Here is a 15505-nt window from a genome sequence, read left to right as displayed (position 1 = left end):
ATATATTGGAATGGAAGCAAAAAAAAAGTGAATAATTAGGACAAAAAGTAGAATGCAATAACTGCCATAAGATATTTTAATTAATGATATAGTTTTTTAACCAACTTAACTTCTAAGTGCAATGTCTACTAGGGAGTAGATCCTCTCTTGCCCAGTGAATGAATTAATGAGTGAATAGGATAATGAGTCATTTAGATGAGATTCTATGGGAGTTAAGAGGAGGTAGAAATTATTTTTTCTGGAGCAGAAGTCAAGGAGAATGGCCCGGAGGAGTTGCCATTTGAGCTTTGACTGTTTAGATTTGAGTCTTTGGAGTTGAAAGGAAGGGCCTTTCAGGACAAGGGAACAACATGAGCACACACTCAGCAGTGGGATAATGAGAGATGTGCTTGGCACCATGTAAGCTGTGCAGTTCTGCTGAGCAACTATCACAATATACACTGAAATACACCAGAACAAAAATAAAGTGAAATAAGCCAGGCACTTGCTGCCCTGGCAGAATTAGCGAAATGTGGGATGCAGCCTCCGGGAAAGTGGTTTGTCATTTGAAGCAGGCCAAGTCCTGGAAACATCAAAATCAGCTGAAATGACATTAAAAGATGGACAAGTGATCTGAATTTTCTAGACCTCAGTTTCTTTCTCTGTAAAATGGCATTAATAGTACCTATAACACAAGGTTGTTTTGAGGATTATGTGAAGTCTGGTCTGTAAATTAACTGATGTGTAATAGATACTTGATACATGTTTATCATTTTTGTAATAGTAATAACAATAATAATAGCAGACATTATTAAGCCAGGTGTGGTCAAACATCATAATGTGGGTACATTCATTTGAATTCTACCGAGATTATGTAATTACAGATAATAAGACAACTTGCCCATTAAGTTCACTCTCTATTTTGTGATTTATTTCATACACTGATCAGCTCAGCTGCATCTGGTTAGAAATGTAAAACACTGCCATCGCCAGAGATTTAGTGTATTTCATGTGGATGAACATAAAGCCAAATGTTTTCAAAGAAGCAAGCTACAGACGAAAACAGGAAGGCAGAACAGAGTGTTGGTGAAGGGAGCACATATTTTGGGGCCAAATGGCCTTAGATAAGTTACCCAACCTTTGCAAACCTTAACTTCTTCATTGCAAAAGAAGTGTGATGGTGGTGATAACAACAGCAATAAGAAACAACAACAAGCAAAAACAACAGGAGTAGTCATATCTATTCATAGACTCATTGTTTAAAGCACAGTGTTCGTTTGTCACACAGTATTATTATTTACTGCTTTTGTATTTCTCTTTGTACATTCTCCTTAATAGTTCCAATACCAGGTGACCAGAACTTATGGGAAAGATAAATTTTTACATGGGATGACAGAGGAAAGAGTGTTTGCTTTGCAGTTGGAAAACCTGAACTCTGATCTTAGCTCTGTTGCCAGACCTTTTCATGACCTTGATCAAGAAAATGCTCCTCATTTAACCTCAGTTTCTCCATTTGTTAAATATAGACATTAGAGTTGGTAAGTTCCATCATCAAGGTCTGTTACTTTAAGATTCTCTGCACTTACTACATGAAGTTTCCCAGCAAACGGAGTCTGTATATACTCCAGGAGACAATTTGAAAGATTAATCAAAACCAACGTACTACTTAACAGATTTTGTTCATTTAAAGAATTGCTAGACCACACAAATAGAAAGAAGAAAAAAACCAAACCAAACATCTGCTTAATACAGGCTGTTACAGAGGACCCTATACTTCTCCCTTTAACTTAGATCTGTATTCTAGATAAAGGTTGTGTTGCGTGGGGTAAAATTCAGTGGGAAAATTTCAACCTACCCAGACTTTTGGCAACATGAATAGAGACTATTCAGATTCTTTACTGAGGTTTTGACTTCTTAATGAGGCCAGTAGTTTTGGGTAGACTCAGAATTAAAAAGGCTAGCTCTCAGGATTAAAAAGACAGCCGAGAGACATTTGAAAATTCCTGGATATTATTTATAGAGACAATTTGGAGAACACTTTTTTCTAATAGCCCCACAGAGTTGGGGGCAGGTATTTTTAGGCTTCCCTAGGCACCAGAGAATGCACAGCACCTGTTTTTCAAAAACCAGTGACATATTCCGTCTGGTCTTCTTGGTGCGTTTTGGAGAGCAGCCTGGACCCTGTGGTGTGCTACACACCTTAGCCACTTTGGTTCTCAAACAAAGATCTATGGAAAAGTGAGGCTGCACAGAGACAAAGGAAACCAGAGATGTGCAGTTTCTAAACAGTGCCCTAAACCGCACATGAATGGCAGGCGCGTGTGTTCAGCACCATGGACAGCTCACAAAACCCGCCACAGCCCTTCCCCACCCAAGTAATCACTGGCTTCTAATGCTGCTCAGAGCCCAGGCTGGTGTGGGCTAAACCGAGGTAAACAAAGCATCTAGGGTACGCCCTGAGAGTGAGTGCCCCCTTAAATCTGTGCCCTGGGTGCCTTGTTCGGCTTATGCTAGTTTTACCCTGCGGCTGTCTGCAGTTCATTTGTTCACTCAGTGTTCACATGCTGGCAAACTAATAAAACAGCCCCTTTCCTCAAAGGGTTTTGTTTCCTCAGGGAACTGCAAGTCAATATGACTGGAATGGTTTGGCAGAGGTGGAAGCATTTCAAGAAATAAATTTTGGGAGGTGAGTAGGAAATAGAACGTGGCTGTATTAGTGGACCACACTTAAGGGGATAAGCTTTTTAAAATGCCATGACATTGAAAGCTCCATGGATACATGTCTGTATTGTTTGCCTCTGTAAACACAGCATCTAGCAAGAAAATAGGTAGGTGCTTGGTACTTATTTGTTAAAAGAACAAATAATTTTATGCTACGTGTGATAGTGAGCCATTGAGTTTTAGAAAGTGTAGTAGCTGGTTCCATTTTGCATGTTATAAATATCACTCCGGCAGTATTACAAAAGAGAGATTAGAGGGGAGAGAAACTAAAGGCAGGAAGGCCAGTTATAAGATGATTGCGGTAGTTGAAGTGAAAGACGATGAAAGCCAATATCAAACCCAGAATAGATGTGAGCAACAGGATATGAGAAAAGGAATATATAGAATTAACAGAAATTTAGGAGGAGATGTAGATTTTGTGGAAAGAGGATTCACTTTGGGATCACTTTGTGTTTGAAGTGGCTCTGAAATACCAAAGTGAAGATAACTAGGGGACAATTGTTGATGACATGAGCCAGAAGTCTGGGTGGTGAATATAGATTTGTTTCTAGAAACAGTCATGAGCTTCATGGAGTCATTTACTCCCTTTCATAAGACAAACAGCTGGGGCTTGAGATGTAGAGAGAAAAATGAATGAGGAAGAATAGCAAAACAAAGATATTTAAATGTGTCAGTTGCATCTTGACAGACGTGTTTTCTCACTGTTGGTTCATGTTATCTCTTTGTCCTTCCAAATTTCGTGTTGTCTGTCTAGGCCATTCTGATTCAGGATTTAAATGTCTACTGTCTACAGGGGCAAGGTAAGTTTTTCTAAATTAGTGAAGCTGGCCAGACAGAGACTAGTTGAAGAGTATATGCTCTACCTAAGCTGGTCACCCACTTTTTATCTCCAGATAACTTTTGCCACATGAAAATCTAGACACAGACATTAGAAGATGTCTTTGAAGGTAGATGAAGATACCATGTTGCATCCTCTTGGCCATGTTCTTATTTCACTTATAGAGGACAGATCCACGTGAGCTCTTAGTCATCTTGTGATGGCAACATCCCACTTTCCTACAAGTGAAGTCTAAAAATGTGGGTAAGTTAACACCCCACAGGGCCACTGTCTGCCAATGGGGCTGGGAGCTCATGGGCAAATGCTCCAGCCTCTTGTCTTTCTGGTGGATAATTCTAGGAGGCATTCCATGTGCTTCCCAGAGGTTGGAATGGAATTGAACCCTCATTGCCTTTAGCAGAAATCTTGATAATTCATCCTTATATTGTAAAATGAGACAGTCTCTATAGCAGTTTGAAGATGATTCTTATTTCCTCTGGCTGGAGATCAAATACACAGCTTCAACAGGTGTCCTGTGCTCAAGTTGGGACCATGTTAGACAAGGAGTAGGACATAAACTTGTGACATTTGGGCAGATGTCTGTAGAATTTGAATGCCCAGATTTTCCTGAGCCCTCTAAGGCAGTAGTAGATGCAGCCCCTTCTCTCTTGTTAGAGAACAACCTCCATTCTACAAGAGATCTTTCTTGGGATGGATGTTTCTCCAAATAAAGCTTTCTTCCAAAATATCCACCTCTCCCCTCTCCCCATTGCTTCCATGCCAATAGCTAGACCAATAACATGCCTAAGCAAAGGTAAAGTGAGTGAATACAATCCCTTTTCAGAGAAGGAAAGCTTACTCACTAATATGTACCAGCAAAAACCTGACAAATGTGTCAGAGAGAAGACCCTGATGGGGTTGGACCAGCTGAGACAGAGCACAGAGCTATATGAGGGGAATTTATTGATGTGAGAGCACTCTCTTGTGATTTAGAATTTAGCATCGGGTAAGGACAGCTGAAACTGGTCCTATTAAGCTTCTGGAACGATCAGTTGAAGCTTGGGCATGATGATAGACTGCAATAAGAGACAGAGTATTATGGAATGAGTAATAAGGCTAAAGGAAGTAACAATGCTGAATGGACTACCACTGAGTACTCTCTACTAGAATGTTTCCCTGAGAGGTCTCAGAGGTCATGCCTTTCACTTGGCAGTTAGGATGGACTAGCGAGGGGGCACAAGAAACACTGCAGAGCCTGGTGGTGGCTGCCTGCTGTGGGCCAAGAGACCCTGCCATGGCACTGGGCTCCAGAACTGAGAAGCCAGCTGGCAGCAAATGTAGGATGACAACCAGAGTTCTTTGACTCACAGGGATCTGTCAGAATGGCTGATAAATGATGACTCTCCTAAGGGTGAGATACGTGGGAAGCTGACTAGGGTACCACTTGACTCGTATAATGAGAAATAATTGAGAATGGATGAGCAGAGGCTGACATCAGCTACAGCAATGGAAAATTACAACTTCTTACTCAGTTTCTACACAGAAATCCCTTGTCAGATTCAGGACCTATTGGTAGAAGAGAGGCTGGTTCCCCTTGAAGAAAGACCTTGAAATGCTACCATAGTGGCATTCTATTTGTTTATTCAATAGATGTTCTCTTAACCCCGATCAAAAGAACTGGTAGTGATTTATCAGCATAAAGAGGGAAAAGAAGAATTACCCAGAGTTCAACTAGAGCTACTGCAATTAACTAACTAACTAGAGTTTTTGCTTACAAAGTCAGAGATCACAGTGATCTAGGGGAGTAAAAACACCATCATGGCCCCTGGTTATAGCAAGAGGTTAGGAAGACAGATAATAAGGGAAATGCTGACCCAAGCCCATCTTACAGTGGATATAGTGGGTCCACGTATCTACTCAGTCTCTGAGTATGTCAGTGGGATGAACATACTCACCTGTTGGTCTGACTCTCATGTCAGCCCCTCATCTGTTGAATAAGAGCCATTAAAGTCAGAAAGGCTGAGTGGTGGAAATCTATAAAGCATCCCATCCTCCAGTCAAGATATTATATCAGGAGAAATATCACATATCAGGAGGAACTATTGTTGTTAGCTGGTGCATCTGACAGGTCTGAGGGGGGACTGTACCATGGATCTGTGGCGTGTCTCCATATTCCACTTTTGATTTCTGTTGCAACTGTGGTGGACAATTCTGACTCACTTACCAAGGCAACATCTCACCCCAAACTTGTGCTACATGTCTTTCTCTTTTCAGTTACAGATTCTTCTCCTGTCACGGGACCCCAATCAGCCTATGAGCAAATCTGGCCTAGCTTGCAAAAGTGTACAAAAGCATGAGGAATTTAATACCTCCAGGGCAGGTGGGCACTGGTACACAAATGTATTCTCTTGTCCTTCAGGCCATGAGGCACTCTGCTTGCATCCCAGAAATTCCAGTGCAATCACGCCTCTGTTGCTTACAGCCGTGATTAGCCTCTTGCCAGCTTTTCCTCCATGTCTGTTTCATCTTCCTGTTCTTTATGGCTGATTTATGGGATCAACTTCTTCCTAAACTGCCTACACCAAAGCCCTTGTCTCAGTGCCTACTTCCAGAGGAAGCTAGGAGATGGTATAGGCCTCTTGAACCTGGAAATCTGGATTTCTATGACAAGCTCCTGATTTTTAAATGAGTGCAACTAGTTAATTAAGAAAAATACTGTGTTGGTCCATCATAATACATCCATTACTCATTCTTGCTCATGCAAACCACCAGTGTGCAAATTTTTTTCCATGTGAAGTTCTGTAGTATCTAGAAACTGATGTTTTGGTGGCATAAGTGATTAGGCTGATGAGGGAGTAAAAGGAATTGTGTTCATGGCCTTCTCCCTCCTCTCAAGCAAAAAAGAACCCAAAATAAAAGGGAAAGTTATTAATTTTTAAATTTGTTTTTTAAAACTTATTTCCCAGGTATTGAGGTATAATTGACAAATAAAAATTGAATATAATTACCACGTACAACTTGATGTTTCGATATATGTCTATATTGTGAAATGATTATCACAAACCAGCTAACTAACCCATGCATCATCTCACATATTTCAAGTATACAACATAGCACTGTTAACCACCATGCTGCACGTCAGATGCCCAACCCAGAACTTACGCACCTGTAACTGGAAGCTTGTGCCCTTTCACCAGCATCTTCTCATTGCCCTGCTTCCCCAGCCTCATGGAGCCACCATTCTGCCCTCTACTCCTGTGAGTTTGACCTTCTTAGATTCCACACAGAAGTGAGATCATGCCCTATTTGTCCTGTTGTGCCTGGCTTATTTTAGTTAGCATTATGTCCTTCAGATTTATCCATGCAGTTGCAAAAGGTAAGATTTCCTTTCTTTTGTGGTTGAATAATATTCCAGTGTGTGTGTGTGTGTGTGTGTGTGTGTGTGTGAAATATGTACTATAATTTATCCATCAATGAACCCACATCTTGGCTATGGTGAGTAATGCTGCAATGAACATGAGCGTGCAGATATCTCTTTGAAATACTGATTTTGTTTCCTTTGGATATATGCTTATAAGTGGAATTTCTGGATCACGTGATAGTTCTATTTTTAATATTTTCAGGAAACTTCATTTTCTTTCCCATAATGGTTACACCAATCTGCATTCCCACCAGCAGTACACAAGGGCTCCCTTTTCTCCACATCTTGGCCAACGCTTATCTCCTGTCTTTTTCCTAATAGCCATTCTAACAGGTGTGAGGTGGCATTTCATTGTGGCTTTGATTTCATTTCCCTGATGATTAGTGATGTTGAGTACCTTTTCATGTAGCTGTTGGCCATCTATGTGTCTTCTTTGGAAAAAATGTCTTTTCATTTCTTTGTCAATTTTTTTTTTTTTTGCCATGGAGTTTTTATGAGTTCCTTATATATTTTGGATATTAACCCCTTATCACATACATGGTTTACAAATAGTTCTCCCATTCTGTAGGTTGCCTTTTCATTTTGTTAATGGTTTCCTTTGCCGTACAGAAGTTTTTTAGTTTGATGTCCCCACTTAATTATTTTTGCTTTTGTTACTGTGCTTTTGGTGTCATATTAAAAAAAATCATTGTCAAAGAGCTTTTTACTTATGTTTTCTTCTACGAATTTTATAGTTTGGGATCTTACATTTACGTTTTTAATCCATTTTGAGTTAAATGAGTTGATTTTTGTGAACGGTGTAAGACAAGGGTCCAATTTCATTCTTTTGCATGTAGATGTCCACTTTTCCCAACAGCATTTATTGATGAGACTATCCTCTCCCCCTTGCACCCTTGTAAAATATTAGCTGACTGTATCTATGCATAGATTTATTTATGAGGTCTTGTTATTGTTCCATTAGTCTATGTGTCTGCTTTGATGCCAGGACTGTACTTACTATAGCTTTATAATATCTTTTGAAATCAGGAAGTGATACCTCCAGCTTTGCTCTTCTTTCTCAAGATTGCATTGGCTATTGGGAGGCTTGTGTGGTTCCATATGAATTTTAGGATTTTTTTCTTCTATTTCTGTGAAGAATATCATTGAAATTTTGATAGAGATTGCATTGAATCTATATACCACTTTGGGTAGAATGGACACTTTAACAATATTAATTCTTCTTATTAATGAACATGAGATATATTTCCATTTATATCTTTCTCAATGTTTTTCATCAATGTTTTATAGTTTTCAGTGTACATATCTCTTACCTCCTTGGTTAAATTTATTCCTAAGTATTTTATTATTTTTGATGCTATTGTAAATGGGATTTTATTTATTTCTTTTTCAGATAGTTCATTATTAGTGTACAGAAAATCACTAAGTTTTGTATGTTGATTTTGTATCCTGCCACTTTACTGAATTCTGTTACTAGTTCTAACAGTTTTTGATGGAGTCTTTAGGGTTTTTTTCTGTGTAAGACCATGTCATCTGCAGAGACAATTTTACTTCTTCCTTTGGATGTCTTTTATTTCTTTATCTGGCTTAATTGCTCTGACTAGGACTTCCAGTATCATACTGAATAGATGTGGTGAGGGTGAGCACAATTGTCTTGTTCTTGATATTACAGGAAAAGCCCTGAGCTTTTCACCTTTGAGTATAATGTTAGCTGTGGGTTTATATAATACCATATGGCCTTTATTATATTGAGGTACATTCCTGCTATACTCAACTTGTTGAGAGTTTCTATCATAAGGGGATGCTGGATTTTGTCAAATGCTTTTCCTGCATCTATTGAGATGATCAAGTAATTTTAATCCTTAGTTCTGTTAATGTGGTGTATCACATTTATTGGTTTGCTTATGTTGAACCATCCTTGTATCCCAAGGGTAAGTTCTACTTGATGATGGTAACTGATCTTTTTAAAGGGCTGTTGAATTTGGTTTGCTAGTATTCTGCTAAGAATTTTTGCATTCATGTTCATCAGGGATATTGGCCTATAATATTCTTTGCTTGTAGTGTTCTTAATCTGGTTTCAGTATCAGGGTAATTCTGGCCTTGTAAAATGAGTTTGGAAGTGTTTTTTCCCCTTGAACTTTCTTGAGAGAGTTTGAGAAACATTAGCATTAATTCTCCTTTAAATGTTTGTTAGTATTTACCAGTGAAGCCATCAGATCTTGGGATATTCTTTGTTGGGAGTTTTTTATTTGCTAATTCAATCTCCTTACTAATTATTGGTATGTTCAGATTTTCTATTTCTTCATGGTTTAGTCTTGGTAGGTTGTATGTTTCAAAGAATTTGTCATTTCTTCTAGATTATATAATTTGTTGGCACACAATTGCTCATAGTAGTCTCTTATGATCATTTGTATTTCCGTAGCATGGGTTATAATATCTCCCTTTCATTTGTAATTTTATTTATTTGAGCTCTCTGTTTTTCTTGGTTAGTCTAGCTAAACGCTTGTCAATTTTGTTGATCTTTTCAAAAGCAAAATCTTAATTTCATTGATCTTTCCTATTGCTTTTCTAAGTCTCTATTTTATTATTCCTGGTCTAATCTTCATAATTTTCTTCCTGATACCTTTGGGCTTAGTTTGTTCTTCTTGTCTAGATCCTAAAGTGTAAAATTAGGTTGTTTATTTGAGATCTTTTATTTTTCTTAATGTAGGCATTTATAGCTATAAACTTTCCTCTTAGAACAGCTTTTGCTGCATCTAGTAAGTGCTGGTACGTTGTGTTTCCATTTTAATTTGTTTCAACGTATTTTGATTTTGATTTCTTCTTTAACCCATTGGTTCTTCAGGAGTATGTTGTTTAATTTCCACTTATTTGTGAATATTTCAACTTTCCTATGCCATTGATTTCCAGTCCCATAGCATTGTGATTGGAAAAGATACTTGATATAATTTCAATCTTTTTGAGTTTTTAAAGACTTGTTTTGTGGCCTAATACATGATCTATCCTGGAGAATGCCTGTGTGTGCTTAAGAAGAATGTGTATTCTGCTGTTGTTGGAGGGAATGTTCTGCATATGTCTGTTAGGTCCATTTGGTCCATAGTGTAGCTCAAATCTGTTGTTTCTTCATTAGTTTTCTGGATGATCTATTATGGTTGGGAGTAAAATATTAAAGTCCCCTACTATTATTGTACTGCTGTCCACTTCTCCTTTCAGTTCTGTTAGCATTTGCTTTATATATTTGGGTGGTTCAATGTTGGATGCATAAATATTTATAATTGTTGTGTCTTGCTGATGAGTTGACTCAAAACAGAATGTTTTTAGGTCAACATATTAAGCACAACTTGACACTGTGCATAGAAGAATGGGCCATTCAATTTTTGTCTGATCTCAATAGTACACATATAACAAAATGTGAATTAGTGCACAGTGACATCTTGCACAGCCTGGAGCCCTAGTGTTCCCTGGGCTTGGATGTAAACATCGGTATTGGGGTGGGTGTCTCGCCCATGGGGGCTCTGGGTCTGGCCCCAGATATCCAGCCACTCAGCTGATCATCAGAATCGCAGGCCATGGCTACTCGAGAGAGTAAATGCATGCAGCTGGTGCCTGGATTTTCAATGCCCATGTCCCCCGGGAGAGTCCTGCTTAGTCCTGTGTATCTAAGCAAGCAACCTTGGTTACCCAGGAAACCAAGGCCAAGTGGGTCTGGATGCTTTTTCTATGGCCATTGTGTTTAGCAGGGGAGATGTTGCCAGAGCAGCTCAGCTGTGAGCATCTTGGAGATGAGGGATTCATGTAGATTCCCTCACAAATGTGTGTGACAAGTGTGATCAGGCCAATTTGTGATGGCGATCACCACTGGACACTGGAGCAAACTGCTGTTACTTTGAAGGTCTCATGTCTGGTTTACAAAATGAAGTAAGCATTCATTCATGCAAAGATTTATTAAGTGCCTACTATGTGACAGACAGGGCACTAGAATCTGGGGATAAAATGGCAGATGAGACAGACAAGGTCCCTAATCTCAAGACTTTACATTCTTTTGGGAAAAACAGATGTTAATTAATCTAACAAATCAATAAACGTGAGTTCAGTTACTGATATGAGCTATGAAGAAAATAGAATGTGGAAGAAGGTGCCTGGCATGTGTTTACAGGATGAAAGAGAAGCCACTTTACAAAGGGAAGGCAGAGAGAACCTCCCCACTAGAGCAAGAAGACCTCAGTGCCACCAGGGAGCCGGCCACATGAGCACTGACAGGGACAGCTTTCCAGATGGAGGGAATGTGCAGGACCTCAAGGCAGCAGCGAGGACCCCAAAGTGTGAGGAGGTCTCTGCCACTTTAAACTGAGGCCTGGAAAGCCTTTGTAAATAGAGAGAAACTGGAATGCCAGATGAATATGATGGAAAGATCTCTGGGCCAGAGAGAAAAACTACTGGATCCTGGTGCTGTGTCTGCCCTCTGTCATCTGGGTTACCTTTAGTGTGTCACTCTTTTCGGACCTCAGTTTCCCTATCTAGAAATGAGAGTGTTGAAAATACTCAGTGGTTTCCTTTTGTGTTTTCAGCTACTGCACCTTTTGTTTAGGGGAAATTAATCTGGTCGTTAATATATGAACCAAGGAGGATAGGGAGCACAGTCAGCAAACCCTTGGTGACATGATGCTGGAAGACCCCTCCCTTTCCCCACCAGCCTGGAAATTCTAGAATTCCAAGGGTCCAGGCCCCTTTGCTGATGTCTCAGATCCAAAAGTGGCCCTGTTTGTTTCTTCAATCCCTTCGTGTCAAACCGCGACCCCCAAGCTTGCCCAGTGAGGTGCTGGCCAGCTTGCCTGTGTGTCAGCAGAGCCGTGTCTGGGGAGCGTGAGATCTGCTAAGTCAAGGCCAAGGGCTCCTCTCAGTCCTGGAGCCCAGGCCCAGGAGAGAACTCAAGGAGGTCAGGTCTCTGCCGAGCCCAGAGTCACGCAGTGTGTAGGGCCCGGCATGTGTGGGCAGGACCTCAGCCCCAGGGTCATCTCCTGGATTGAACCAAGGAATGTGGACAGCGTGGTAGGAGCCAGGTGCTCTTCCCTGAGCCACAAGGAGGGCGCACACGACTGGCGAATGATCTTCTCTTTGACACTGGGGGATGGCAGAAGTGGGAGTGAGACCTCTCACAGCTATGGGCCTGCCACCCTCCCGCCCCCACCACGTTCTGCTCTCTGAGCTTGGGGGCATCACCCAAGGAGAAGGCAGCGCGGGTTGCAGGTAGGCGGGGCCTGTGGTTGTGCAGCGGCGACAGCTCTGCTGGCCCAGCACCCAGGAGAATCCCCCGCACCCCGCCCGAGGGCCCCCACACGCTCCTAGGGGAGTGACAAAGAGCCCATTAAGTGTTTAAACGTGAAATATCGTGTAACTACATTTTGAATTAGTTTCTCTGAGCATAGGGGGAGATCTGATTATGTAAATAATGCATAAATCCCCAATGTGAAAGGTAAACTTTCATCAGCCTCAGTAACTCGGGCTGAGCTTTGGGCTTGGGATGTGAAGAGAAAGCTGATTGCTTTGACTAAAGGGGTTTGTTTACTGTTTTAAATTGCAACTGAGGGAGGCAGAGTGAGGCGGTGCGGGGTGAGAAAGCACTGCACAGCCTGGCCTGGGTCCCAGTCCTGGCCGAGCACTGTGTGATCTCAGGCAAACCCTTTACTTTTCCAGGCCTCGTCTTTTTCCCAGTTTCCACGTCTGATCAGAGGGGCCCCCGCGCCTCAGTTTTCCTACCTCCTCAGCTATGACACAGACAGGGCGAGACAGGATGCGGACCAGCGCTGCTCCAGGTGTGGCGCTGCTCTGCCGGCTGGTGCTTAGCGGCAGGGCAGTTGCAGAAAGTGAGAGTAAGTGTTCAGAAACGTTTGCGGTGACACCCAAGCTTGTAACCAGGGGACTCACTTCACCAGACAGATCCAAAAGCAGTTTGGGTGCTGTCGGACTCACACGGTGAGTCGAGCCTGGCGTGAGCCATACCGGTCCGTGACAGATCAGGAGTGAAACCAATGACAACAACAAAAACCAGTCTTTCATCACAAACACTCTGAGAAGCACTGATGTAGGCTCTAGCTTTGCTAAGTCCCCAGACAGTAGGGTAACCTGCAACTGAACGAGGTGTGGTGTGAAGAGAAAAGAAATGACAGGAGGGACAGCCAGGCCTGGCTGGGCTGCTTGCTGGCTCTGTGACCTTGGCTAAGTCACCCTCCCCTCTGGGGCCCTGATGCCATAGATAAGCTTCCCTGAGGCTTTCTTTTTTTGCCCAGGGTGCTGGTATAAGCCAAGGAGAAGAACAGAATTCCTGTTAATGAAAGGGACCAAAATTGGCTGATGGATTAGGCATGGGGCTGGGAGATGTGGCTGATTGCAAAAGGGGCCACCGTCCTCTCTTCCTCCCTGTACTCGTGCCCTTTGCAACATGATTTTATAGCTCATTCCATCAGAGGTAGAATCCACTCCTTCCTTTGAATACAGGACGGCCTTGTGGCTGTGCCGCAGAAGTGACCACGTGCCAGTGCTGAGCCCAGGCCCCCAGAGGCTTCCCGTTGCTCGCTTGGATGCTTCCCAGGTGCAGTGTGAACCAGCAATGAACTGCCACACTGGGGCCACCCCAGATCAATCAGCTCTCAGGCAACTTGGCAGCTAAGTGCAGATCAGTGAGTGAGCCCAGCTGAGACCAGAAGAACCACCCAGCTTAGTCTAGTTCAAATTGCTGACACGTAGAGTAATGCGTTAAATAATGCTCCCTGTTTAAGCCATTAAGATTTCGGACACGTTGTTATGCAGAGGAAGCCAATTGATCCAGGAGTAAAATATGATACTGGTTGTTACTGGGCATGTTGGTTGGGCACCAGGCACAGCGGTGACAGAGCCAGTTCGATCTGATCATCCTCTGGCCCTTCTGCACACCTCTCTCCCCTTCCAGCTCCAAAGTGGCTTTGGTTTCCCGATCCTACTCAAGGATCCCACCTTCAGAGTGTGGCTCCCACTGTCACAGACCGATGGCCCTTCAACATTCTGGACATTGGAACTCTGTGACAACCTGAGGAAAGCTAAGGCTCCACGCCTCGGGGAGAACGCACATCTCCACATTCACGTGTACTGTGTATGTGTTTTAAGACTCGGGGGTCCAGCTGTGAACTCCTCTGCCCAGGTGAAGGGTTCTAGGTGGAGACCTAGCCTCTGTCCACCTCCTCTCAAATCACTCTTCTCGTGCTCCCCTGCTGAAATTGCCCAGTCCCCTCTCTTAGCTCCTAAGGGTCTTGCCAACCTTATTAACGGATTCACAAGAGACAATGTTAGAACATTAAGCCATTAAAAATGTAGAGCCCTTGGAAGTTACCTCCAAAACACTCTCGTGCATAGCACCCTGGTTAATCCCCTCAACATGTGACGTCTGTGGGCAGGACCTGTCGCCCCTATTTTTCTGGGGAGGAGGCTGAGCCTCACTCCAAGGGCGCTACTGTCCATGGTTGCTCAGCCAGTGACGGGCGGCTTCTGGATTCCTGGCGCCGTCCCATGCTACTTCGCTTCACTTTGCTTTTCAGAGACACGGCATTTAACAGTAGCAGGTCCAGATGCGGAAGGCTTATCCTGAGTGAGGAGCATCAGGAAGGCCTCCGGGGCTGCACAGAGAGCAGGAAAAGGTGGTAGGAGCTGAGGTTGGGAGGTGGGAATGCCTGACGGACGTGGGCTCTTCCCTCGGGAAGCCCACACTCCCAGAGTACGGGCTGGGGAGACTGCCTGTAATATTTTACGTTTACCCTCACTTAAGAAAATTCCATCATTAATTGCATCAGTCTATATATAGCCTCCTTTTCTCCCTCTTCCCCAAATAGGAAAGAATCTCAGAGTCTTTCACACCGTCCAAACTTAGAATGATTTACACTTCATGTTAAACATGCCAGCCTATACCTTTCACAACAAAACACAACTTGTTGAGTTTTATTTTTAAAACAACCAAGAGAAGATGAGTCTGATTTAGAGATTTCATGTTCTTTGAGCCAATTCAAGAAACATTTACTGAAAACCTACCAGGTGCAACATCCTGTCCTAGGACCTGAGATTGGTGAGCATGACAGAGAATTTAAGGTTGGATTAAATGTTTTGAATCCTCAGGAAATATTAAGGGGGGGGGCGAGTGTGTAAGAGCCATTTCACTCCCTTTGTAGCCTCTTCTTCAACCCTCAGTGATGAACTCAAAGTTCTCTTCTTCCCTGCCTTTTCCCACTCCAGAAGGAAACATTTTCTCATTTGTATTGATTCTCCATTGCAATAGGATGTAAAATTCATCAATGAGAATACACAGTACATTGTGATTTAGCTGTTAGGTCATTAAGTATGAAATGTCCGATTTCCTTAAGTACTAAGTTTGACAGTTGATATCTCTGACATTTTCACTTTGACATTTCTTGTTTTATTTTTGTTGTGAAGGCACATCCTCATTCTTTCAAATGCATGGTTTTTGGCTTGCATTATCTTTCAAATTGTTTTTAGAGCAATTTTGTGAAACCATGAATAAGTCAAAAATTCGTGTTATTTTAAAATAT

This window comes from Lemur catta, chromosome 20, assembly GCF_020740605.2.
Source record: "Lemur catta isolate mLemCat1 chromosome 20, mLemCat1.pri, whole genome shotgun sequence".
NCBI classification, from domain to species: domain Eukaryota; kingdom Metazoa; phylum Chordata; class Mammalia; order Primates; family Lemuridae; genus Lemur; species Lemur catta.
The sequence above is the reverse complement of the archived record's forward strand: the minus strand, read 5'-3'. Positions refer to the sequence as shown.